Genomic DNA, 12,241 nt, shown 5'->3' on the forward strand with positions numbered 1-12,241 from the left:
TCAGACAAACTTTGATATATAGGAACACTGAAACAGGGGTAGTTTTAATTGTGGAACAGGTTAAAAATTTTGAACGGTTACAGCACGAAAACGGCACATTTATTTTGTCCGACAGAACAGACTTAAACTCTCCGAACAGAGATTAAACTCTCATGAAAAAATCAGACTGCTATTTATTACCTGTCATAATTCCTGTCATTTGACATATTCTACATGTTCCACTCATTAAAACGCCCATTTGGTGATAAATAGCAGTCTGATTTTTGCATGAGAGTTTAATCTCTGTTCGAAGAGTTTAAGTCTGTTCTGTCGGACAAAATAAATGTGCCGTTTTCGTGCTGTGACCGTTCCAAATTTTTAACCTGTTCCACAATTAAAACTACCCCTGTTCCAGTGTTCACACATATCAAAGTTTATTCGACTAGACACCCTTAAGCTATTAACAAATTTTCAGCTTGCTATTAATCAACTTTTTTTTCATACGCGGGATCCAGACCTATAACATATTCTCTCGCAATCGCAAATAACTCGAAAAGTATTGACTTAGTGAAAAAACTATAGAACAAAAGTTGTTTAGAATTAGTCATTTTATCCAATTCCGGTCTTATTTTGAATGTATTTTTTTTACCTTCAAGAGGGGATGTAGAAATGTAAATTTTTTCTTATATATTAATAGACAATTTCAACTACCTATTCCCAAATTTTCATCCCTCCTTTATTTTTTTTGGGGTCAGATTGTTCTTTGATCGGGCTAGAACATCGGATCGAAAAGCTGAAAAATGCATGTTGAATATTTTTCGAAAATTCCATCGAGTGACAGTAAACACGACCCCCACTATATCCCCTGGAGGTGGAATGGGGTAACTTTAAAATCTTAAATAGGAACCCGCTTTTTTATTGGAGATTTGAATTCCTTACGTAAAAACAAGCAACTTTTTTTCAAGATATTTTTTCTAATTGTGGATACCTAGATGACGCTATAATCGGAAAAAACGATTTACCGTGATACCCTAGGTCCTAGGTAAATTATAGAAACGTTCTAATATCTCGAGAAATACACTTCCAAATGAAATACCAAAAACTCGAGTATAATATTTTTCAAAAACCTATCAAATGACACCAAACCCGAAACCCACTCCATCCCCTGCAGGTAGGTTGGGGGGTAACGTTAAAATCTTAAATAGGGACCCCTAGACCGCATTTTTATTGTAGATTTGGATTCCTTAAAAATAAGCAACTTTTATTATGAGACATTTTTTCGAATTGTGGATAGATGGCGGTATAATCACGATGATTCGTTTTTTTTTACTCATTTTTTCATGAGGAATACAAATCTGCAATGAAAAATGGGAGTTCCTATTTAAGATTTTACCTCTCAACCCATTTCCAGAGGGTGGAGTAGGGGACATGCTTGGTATCATTCGATAGATTTTTGAAAAATATCGAGCACGTATTTTCAGTTCTGTTTAGCTGCTTTTGGTTATTTATGTTTATATATTTATGTACAATTGTGGGCCTTAAAAACTCATAATAACTTAGAAGTACAAATTTAAATTCTTCTGCGTATTTAAACCACTTCAAATGACCCAAAAAGCGCGCGAATACTTGTGACGTCATTGTATGTCATGATGTCATTGTAATAATATAGACCAGTTTATACAGTAATGAGCCAGCTAATAACCGGCAAAAAACGCAAAAGATGGAAGACATAATACATTGTGAAATAGAAAGAGATTAAACTGGTAGAGGTGGAAATTATCGATATAAACGTATAAATTAACATTACATTACATAGTTTCCCACCTTAGTATTTTATAAAATTTTCCTGTCACAGTGACAGTTGTCATACTCCTCCGATACGTCTAAAGGTGGAAAACTATGTAATGTAATGTTAATTTATACGTTTATATCTATATCGATAATTTCCACCGCTATTAGTTTCATCTCTTTTTACCTCACAATGTAATATTTTCCATCTTTTTCGTTGTTTTGTCGGTTATTAGCGCGCTCATCACTGTATAAAACACTCAAATATTAGTCAGAAATAGGGATAGCGGTTGTTGATAAAAAACCGGTTTTTGGTTATACCGTTTTTTTTTACTTACTGTTTAACCTGGCGGTTATAACCGGTCGAAAAAACCGGTTATTCCAAAAACCGGTATTCGGTTCTTTTAATTAATAGCCAATACCCAATAGGTTAAAATTTTACATTTATATTGCACTTTCGTTTGTCCAATTTTCCTCCCAAAAAATTCCCCAACCATTTCAACTTACAGTCCCTGCTCAATTTATTAGACTCACCCTACAAATATCAGTTTTTTTAATTTGAAGCACCTGAAAAGTATGTTCAAAGTCATACAGAACTGCTGAATGGGTTAAATAACAATTACTTAATAATCATGCTACACAATTAAGTTAAAAATTGTGAAACTTTTGATTGAATTGTGAAAAATTGACAGATGGCAATAGAATGGAGTAAAAGTGTGCAATGACTCGACTTTTTTCAACTTTAGTTTTTTAGTTAAATTAGTGATTGGTGATCAATTTTTTGTAAAATTTGCAGTGGTGAGTGTTAATATTGCTCTATTTTAATGTTAGTTTTTAATTTGTTTAATTTACTTTAAGATATTAATAGAAATATGTTAATTTCTAAAAGATGAATATTTTCGATTAAAATTTTTTCATATGGGTGATTGTAAAGATTTTTCTTTTGGGTAAATCTCTTCTGTTACTGCTCTATTAGAAAATATCCCATATTGTCAAAGAGAAATAGCAAAAAAATGTGATGGATCTTACTCGTAAGTTCAAAGGTTGGGTCAAAAACCTAAAGAAAAACAACCTGTTACATCAATTTGAGATGGTCGATATGCCAGAAAGATTTCAGTCACCTCCAGAGGGCAATGGATTTTAAAGAATTCAGTTGCATAATACAGAAGAGTCATTCATAGCGATATAAGGAGTAAATTGGAAGAAGCTAAGTGTTCAGTATCGGAGTCCACTGTACGCCGAAATTGCTACAGTATCGGATTAAAATGGCATAGGCTAGTTAAGGAACCAAAACCATCACCACAGATCTTCAAAAAACGCTTAGTTTCGGCCAGTTTGCATAAATATTATATGACTAGAGAGTTTTTATGCAAATTGGCAAAACTAAGCGTTTTTTGAGCATTTATGGTGGTAGTCGACTGTTTAGTTAGTTCCTTAACTGGCCTCTGATGTTTGAATCCCATACTGTACAGATTTCGGCGTACAGTGGACTCCGATACTGAACCCTCAGCTTCTTCCAATGTATTCCTTATATAGCTATGGGTGACTCTTCTGTATTTTACAACTGAATTCTTTAAAATTCGTTGCCCTCTGGAGGTGACTGAAATCTTTCTGCCATACCAACCCCTCAAAATCGATGTAACAGGATGTTTCTCTTAGGTTTTTGACTCAACCTTCTAACTGATGATTAAGATACACCACATTTTTTTCTATTTCTCTTTGACATGTGATATTGTCTAATATAGAGCAGTTACAGAAGAGATTTGCTCAACAGAAAGATCTTTACAATCACACATATCAAAAAATTCCAATCAAGATATTGATCTTTTAGAAATTAACAAATTTCTATTAATATCTTCAAATAAATTAAACAAGTTAAAAACTAACATTAAAAGAGAGCAATATTAACACTCACCATCGCAAATGTTACGAAAATTGATCACCAATCACTAATTTAGCTAAGAAACCAAAGTTGAAAAAAGTCGAGTCATTGCACACTTTTACCCCATTCTATTGCCATCTGTCAATTTTTCACAATTCAATCAAAAGTTTCACTATTTTTAACTTAATTATGTAGCACGATTATTAAGCAATTGCTATTTAACCCATTATGCAGGCCCGGCCCCAGGGGTGGGCGAACTGGACGGCCGCCCAGGGCGGCAAATTCAGAGGCGGCAAATTTTAGAGGATAGCCAATTTTTGAAATTGAAGAAATAATAATTTATGTTTTTAATATTATAAAACATCAATATTAGGAACAAGAGCGGCAAAAATGCAACTGTAAAAACGACAATTAAGTAAGTGAAACAATAACAATTATTGCAAGGTTCATTCAAAGGAAAATCGACAACACCGCCTTCTTCTTCATCGCATAAGAATAGTAGGATCAGAACTAAACTAAATTCACTGAAATTCAAAAAGTGCTAAATTCAGAAACTGGTCATTGGAAAACTGTAATACAACGACATATCAATAATACAGTTCTTAGCACAACAGTGTCTTCCATTGAGGGGCAATTCTGATAAACATTTTTATCAAAACAATGGTAATTCTTTTGAGCTTTTTGAGGAGCTCTTTAAAAATTTTGATTCTGTTTAACAAGGGCACATTAGGAGAATAACTAATGGGAGTAACAAGCAGCATCACTACTTGGGAAAACGTATTCAAAACGAAATTGTTCAGCTCCTCCATGACCAAATCAAAAATGAAATTTTAAACTTTTTGAAATCAGCAAAGTATTATAGCATAATTTTAGATTGTATATCTGATATTGCTGGGGTGGAACAGATGACTATTATTGTTGTACATTTTGTCGATTTAGGTTCTTTTTAACAAAGTGTTAAAATTGAAGAACAGTTCTTTTAGATTTGTTCCTGTAGTGGTAACCACTGGCTTGGAAGTTACAGAGTCCCATAATGAACTGGGAATACCTTTGGAAGATATGAGAGGACAAGGGTATGATAATGGGGCAAACATGGAAGAAAAGAACTTGGGAGTTCAAGACAGAATTTTGAAAATGAACCCTAGAGCATTTTTTGTCCCATGTTCTCGCCATTCTCTTAATTTAGTCGTGAACGATGCTGCTAAAGCCTCACAGTTTGCAGTTTCTTTCTTTTTCTTAGTGACAAAAATTAACAACTTTTTCTAGCATCTATTCATCGTTGGACTATGCTGAAAAATCATATTTCTAGCCTAACATTGAAACCTTTGTCCGAAACTAGATGGGAAAGTAGAATAATTGATGCAATTACTCCCATTAGATACCAAATTGAAGAAATTTACGATACTCTTGTAGAAATCACTGTGAATATAAACAACGATAAAATAGTTGCTCATGAGGCAAGCTGTTTGGCAAATCAAATCCGTGAATATAGTTTTCTTTGCTCTGTGGTAATATGCATGACCTTTTACTTCACATCAACGTAGTAGCGTATGTAGAGTATTGATATGGGAGCGCAGCAAGCTATCAGTTTATTAGAAAAATCGGAAATCCATTTTAAGTCTCTCGGAAGTAATTTAAAATTCCAGAGCTATTTGACAGACGCAAGAGAACTCATCAAAGTTAGAAATTGAGAACCCGAAAAGGAGGCACAGTAATAGCCAGAAAGAGGAAAGTGAAAAGACAATTTGGCCATGAGGCTGAAGATGAAAGTATGGACCTAGATCCAGAAACACGATATAAAGTTGACTTCTATTTAAAAAATTATAAACACAACCGTTAATGCATTAAATTTTTGAGTTTTTGGGTATACCAGGGGCGACGGCGGTCGCCGATCTTGCCCAGGGCGGCAAAATCCCTAGGGCCGGGCCTGAACCCATTCACCAGTTCTGTATGACTTTGAACCAGTGTTGCCAATCTGCGGATAATTATCCGATTTGCGTACCTTTTGGAGAGTTGTCGTATCTTCTTCGTACCTTTAAATAAATCGGATATTTGCGGAATTTTTCAATGTATCTACCATCGACTAAAACTTTCTCATCCATATATTCCCAACACCAACAACACATTAATTTTGTTTGGTTCCACCCAAATTTTTATAAATAGCCTATACTGGATGAATGTTAGTGACATCCGATACTTTTCATCTTTTGACAAAAGGGACATGTGCCGATTCTTTTGTTTAGAATTTAAATGCACAAGTGCATATACTAATCCAATTCAAATTTCAAAAACCGTTATACAGTGTGAAAGGCACTTATGGAATAAAATTATTTGTGTTCTTGTTTTAAAAAATTATAAAAAGCGCTGGGACCCGTCGATTTTAATATATATAAATGTGCATTTTTTAAATATAAATTTAAATCTACAGTGTGATTGACGCAAGCCTGACAGAGTCCATATGTTTTATTTTTATTGGAACACCCTATATATTTTTTATTTTTAAAAGCTGCTTAATAACCAATGTTAACGAAATATAATTAACAATAATACAGGGTGAAATTTTAAAATTAGAAAGTATGGAAACTACTTATGGAATAAAATTGTTTGTGTACTTATTTTAGAAAATTATTAAAAAATGCTGTGACCCGTTAACTTTTAAATTCAAATGGGCGCTTTATAAACATAGATTTAAATATACAGGGTGCGTCACGAAAGTCTAGCATAGTCCATGATCTTTAGTTTTAATGAATCACCCAGTATATTTTTGTGTTATTAGAAGCTAATGTTATACCTAATTATATTTATGATTTTTATAAGGAATGTAATGGTACTATGCAGAATAGTATATTGTGCAACAAGTGCAGAAATTACCTTTCTGCACGTGTTTCACACTATACTTTTTCTACAAGCACAGTTTTTCCTAAAAATAAAAATCACAATTTCCAAACGACGATTAATTATAATAGGTACCTATGTGATAAATTTTAAACTGTATTTAATTAATACCTACTAATCAATTTAAATTCCTTATACCTAAATAAATTGCACAGAAATCAGTTAAAAAATTAATGCACTGCCTTAATTTGTTTAAATTTAAACAATTATTACACATTATTGACATTATATTTATGCAGTCACGGATTTAGACAAAACCTACTTCATTCGACGTCTCTTGCACAGGTTGCTAAATCCTTATTGGTTATTTGATAATTATAAAATGTTTAATAAGAATAAAATTGTAAAATAAAACAGTTGTAACATCCATAATTTAGTTTCTATGCTATAGTTAAATATAATAATTGTCTTATAGGTTATATATGTGTCTAAAGTTTAACCACGGATGTAAACAGAATATAACGTTACTCAGAATGCGGTAGTCCACGGATGTAAACAGAATATAACGTTACTCAGAATGAGGTAGTCAACTGTGCAGAAAAGAACTTTGCGGCACAGAAACGTCACTTTGCGGCACAGAAACGTCACTTTTCTGCACACTAATGTCAAATATCTTATACTGTGAGAAAATATCAAGTTTGCGAACATAAAACCGTGCAGAAAAGTGCACTTTGAATAGTGGTTGTAGAAAAAAGAACTTTCAGGCACATAAACGTCACTTTTCTGCACACTACTGTCAGTTATTCTGTGAGAAAATATTAAGTTTGTTAACATAAAATTGTGCAAAAAACTGCATTTGGAATAGTGGTTGTAGAAAAATCTACTTATTTGAAACTAGCAATATCTAGATATCTACTAATTAACTCAAAAATCCCTCAAATTTTTTGCCTATAAAAATTATTTAGTCGGGCATTAACGTTGAACGCACCACGGGTTTTATGGATAATAACTTTGATACCTTAATAACTACAAGACTCTCAAATACATTTATATTGTTTTAGTTGTAATAAATCTTTAGTTGTTAAAAGAGCGTGGGCGCAAAATTTCGGACCAATAATCTTTAAACTTATTCATTTTTTTCGAATCCTGAGAAAACTAATCAGAATTTTTGAAAAATTTCAACGCAGAATGAAAGATTACATTATTATCGAGGACTGAAAGTCCCTTAGAATAAACAAAATGTTTCTTTTGAATGAGATATTTGAAATTAAAAATCACACTCAATATTCTCTTTTCCTTTTACCCCTAACATATTAGAATAAAAATTATAGAAGTCTTCAGAGACTTTCGGCCCTCGGTATTAATGTAATCTTTCATTCTGCGTTTAAATTTTTAAATAATACTTATTAGCTGCCTCAGGACTCGAAAAAATAATGCATTGTAAAAGCATTGACCAGAAATTTTGCTCCTATGCTATTAATGTAGCTGTAGTTTATTTTGTATTGATTTATTTATTATTTATTTTTCCAGTACCTAGTTTTAGGTAGTTATTACGTTTTAATAAAATAATATTTAAAAGTGCTTTTTTACTTAAATAATTTTATAATAAATTAATATAACGATCCAAATAATGAAATATTTATATTTATTTATTTATTTATTTAGAATTTAACACATACGATAATACAAAATGCGAATAATATAATAATAGTAAGTAAATAGTATTTACATACATGAATTAGGTAATAATCAGCTAGGATACGAGATTTTCATCTATAAACGAAAATTTTTAAACTTTGAAATAGAGAATCCAGTAGATTAAAGGGCCCCGGTTGCGGTTGTTCGAACGCTAATCAGAAATGGAATCAACTGATCATTATCAAATATTTAATTACTGTCAATGTCAACTTTGATTGGGTTGCTGAAAACATAATTGATTACAATTATGAGATTAGATTAATTAATCAATTATCTTAATAATTGTTACGTTAATTGATAATTAATAACTAATTAATCAATCAATTATGGTAATTATTATAATGATAATTGATTACAATCAACTGATTGGCGTACCTACAACGGATTTTGTTATTTGATGGTTGTTAAGGGGATTAAAAGAATAACATTGGCAACATTGATTTTAATAACAGAATAATTTTTGACCTAGCGTACCTTTTCGTGACAAATCGGATATTTTTCGAGCGATTATCGGATAATCTAGAGAAATGCGATTGGCAACACTGCTTTGAACATACTTTAAGGTGTTTCAAATTAAAAAAACTGATATTTCTGGGGTGAGTCTAATAAATTGAGCTATACATATAAAAATTTTCCCAGACTGTTTCAAATTATTATAATGGGGGAAGATATGTACTCTGGTTCGTCACTCGTGGGAAACTCCCAAAAGTGATGTTCCGTATATCTACCGAATTAGATAAATATCTACAGATCTACCGAAATGCCTCTTGGATCTACCGAGTTCAAAAAAATATCAAAATGCATTTATAAACCAAATAAATTTAAACCCCCTCCGTGGCTCAGTGGTAAGAGCGCCTGCCTTTGGATCGAAAAAATCCGAAAGGTTGTGGGTTCGAATCTCACCAGGGTCAGAAATTTTTCATTTATTATAAATTAATAAATGAATATAGTTTCTGTCCTTGTGGGATCGGTACTCACCGGAGGGGCCGCAGACGTTCGGATACAATTAGCGTCTCTTTGCAAATACAATGACGTCGACTTTGCAAAGTAACAAGACACTTACTCAACACACACACTACACATGACACTAGGTACCTAACTGTTCAAAATTACCGTACCTACCATGCCAATGGCCATTAGTTGTCGAGGCATTAGCTAAATAAAAAAAAAATAAATTTGATAACGCAATTTCTTTTATTTCTATTACCATCAAAAAAATTTTAGTAGTATTTTTATTATGTTTTTTTATATAATATCTACATTTTAATTCATTTAATAATTCCTAATAATTATTATTTAAAAATTACATAATACGGAGATTCTAATTGTATTTCGGTATTCATATAATCATAATATTAACATACAAGAGTCTCAAGTATCTACTAAGTATAAAAATTTATAATCGGGTTATCCATTTCAACTAGATCAGTTTTATCTAAACATTATGAGTTTGGACCGGGCTATTTACATCTTTAGTTGAAGCCACGAGATTGACACAGTAATAGGCAGGGTTGCCAGGTCAGTTTTGATGCCGTCAGTAGTTTTGCTTTCAATAAATCAGTAGCCATCAGTAGATTTTTTAAGCCATTTATAATACAGTAAAACCTGTGTTAACGGCCACCTGTTAAAATCGGCCACTTCTACTAACGGCCAGTTTTTAAATAACGGCCAGTTTAAAATTCTCCAAACTAATTATATTATGTAGAACTGGTATCTACGGTCACCTCTATATTACGGACGCGGCCAAGTAATCTCATATTTTAAAAGCCTTCATAGAAATTTACATAGATAGGTACTATTTATTTATTTGGTCTTTTATATAATATATAGTGAGCGCGTAAAAGTTGAAATAAAATACTTTTTTTGTGAATGGGTCACTTTGGAAAATAATCCCGAAATGGGTCATTTTTAATTTTTAGATTATGCTTTTTTGACGTATATAGCGATGATTTTTTTGAAGTTCTTTACCGGCGATATGAGGGTGAATTTTTATATGTTAAAACCTATGATCCTGGCGCATGCGCATTATAACTTTGTTCTGATTGGATGTTCAAATGACATGTCAAAAATTATTCAATATGGCGGCTGTGGCACAGCTGTACGTAGTTTGATTATTTATGGTTGTTGCGTTTTGAAATTTGTGGGAAAAGAAACAAAGTTAGTTAATAGTTATACTGCCTTTTTAAATAGTTTTCATATACCTATATTTTTGGACTTTTGGACTATTTTGGACAAGGAAAACTCATTCTAATTTGGTAAGTAGTTTTTATTATAATCATATTGTAATTATACATTTGGATTAGGTTGGAATACATACATTTATTTTCTCAAGAATGGGGATTTTAGAGAGAAATCCCAAATTAGGTCCGATTTTTATTTTTAAATTATGATTTTTTGGCGTAGATTTATTTATCTAGTAGGTATGTAATGCTGTGATTTACATACTTAATTTGATTACCAACAAAAGTTCTACCAATCTTCATCTAATATATTGTTTTCTTACTGTTTTGTTATATTTTAATATTTTCTTCCACAAAATTTAAACTACATAATTTAATTACAGTAGACTCGCGATTATCCGAGGTAACTAGGACCGTGACTACCTCGGATACGGAAAAACTCGGTTAACACTGAGATTGGTTATATTGATAGAAAAACACGTATATAATCATAACTGTGGATATTTTAATGACACAATTAATACAGTACTCTCTATAAAAGATAAAAACATTTACCTTATCAATATTACTGTTTAAAAGTCTTTGATTTTGCACAAGCTTTATTCCTTTTTTTGATTTTGAGGCGGCGATGTTGCGCCAAGGTTGAAAATTGTAACTCACCTGTTATGACTTTTGCCTGGGTTAACCGGATGACCGAGACTCGGATAATCGCAAGTCTACTGTATATTCAAAACAACTGTCAAACAGTAAAACGTTCAGTTACCCTATTTTTCCACATGACAAATAATGTGGAATTGGACGAGTGAGTCTAGGCTTCGATTACGAATCAAAGCGCCCCGAAATTCACGAGTTCGATTCCCGATGCAAGTTTGTATTTTTTATTTTTTTATGCATTTTATGATTGTAAGTATATTTGTTATATAATTTTTTTTTCAGAAAATGCGTATTTAAAATTTTTGCCAACAATTATTATCGTTCAGAAATAATTTTTTCTTTGTGGCATTTTTCAATGTGTTTGTGTGCGTTTTATTCTTTTATTTTTTTAAATTTTTGGTATTGTCTTAAAAATCACATAATATGCAGTAGAAGTATAACTTCTTACGTGCGTACAAAGTACACACATATTCTTTTTTTAAATAAGAATATGATCGTGTGTTCGCTTATTTGAAAGGTTGTTCAATTCTCTATTCAGTGTAATAAACATTTATTGCTTCAAACATTAAAATAATTATTTATAAAGGATACAAAAAAACTATTGAATTAAATGATACAAAAAGGAGAATGTAGGTATGTAATTTACTTAATTCAAAATACATTTTACTGTTACCAGAAAATATCAAAAAATATTTATTTGCTAAATAAATATTGTTTTTCGCTTAAATTCAATGTTAAAGCTTCCACCCACCTACCTCTTAGCAGTTTGAACATTTAATTTAAGCGAAAAGCAATGTTTATTTATCAAATAAACATTTTTTTCTCTTTTCTCAGCAATAAAATGTATTTTGAATTAAATTTCATACATTCTTCTTTTTGTGTCAATAAATTTATTTATTTTTTTGGACACCCTGTATAAATAATTGTATTAATATTTTTAATCATTAGTAGAATGGCAGAGGATAGGATAGTACGAATAGCACCAAATAAGTCACCAAATGGACGAGGTAGTATTGGCAGACCAAGAAAAGGATGGTGCGATAACTTAATATAAACAATTTAGGAGGCTAATATTGAAAAAGAAACAGGCTTTAAAGCCTACATACAAGAAGGAAGAAGAAGAAGATGTTTATATTACTGAATAGATAATTGAATAACCTTTCAAATAAGCTAGAATACGACCACTATTCTTATTAAAAAATTATCAATGACGTCATCACGCCCA

General features: G+C 31.6%; 1 protein-coding gene across 4 annotated transcripts in view; it reads left to right on the plus strand.

Annotated features, from left to right (window-relative positions):
* LOC114326572 (E3 ubiquitin-protein ligase TRIM33) overlaps positions 1-12,241 on the plus strand; it is a 184,986-nt gene that overhangs the window by 34,980 nt on the left and 137,765 nt on the right. The gene's annotated exons all lie outside the window — the stretch shown is intronic.

The sequence above is a fragment of the Diabrotica virgifera genome, chromosome 3 (assembly GCF_917563875.1).
Source record: "Diabrotica virgifera virgifera chromosome 3, PGI_DIABVI_V3a".
Classification (NCBI taxonomy): domain Eukaryota; kingdom Metazoa; phylum Arthropoda; class Insecta; order Coleoptera; family Chrysomelidae; genus Diabrotica; species Diabrotica virgifera.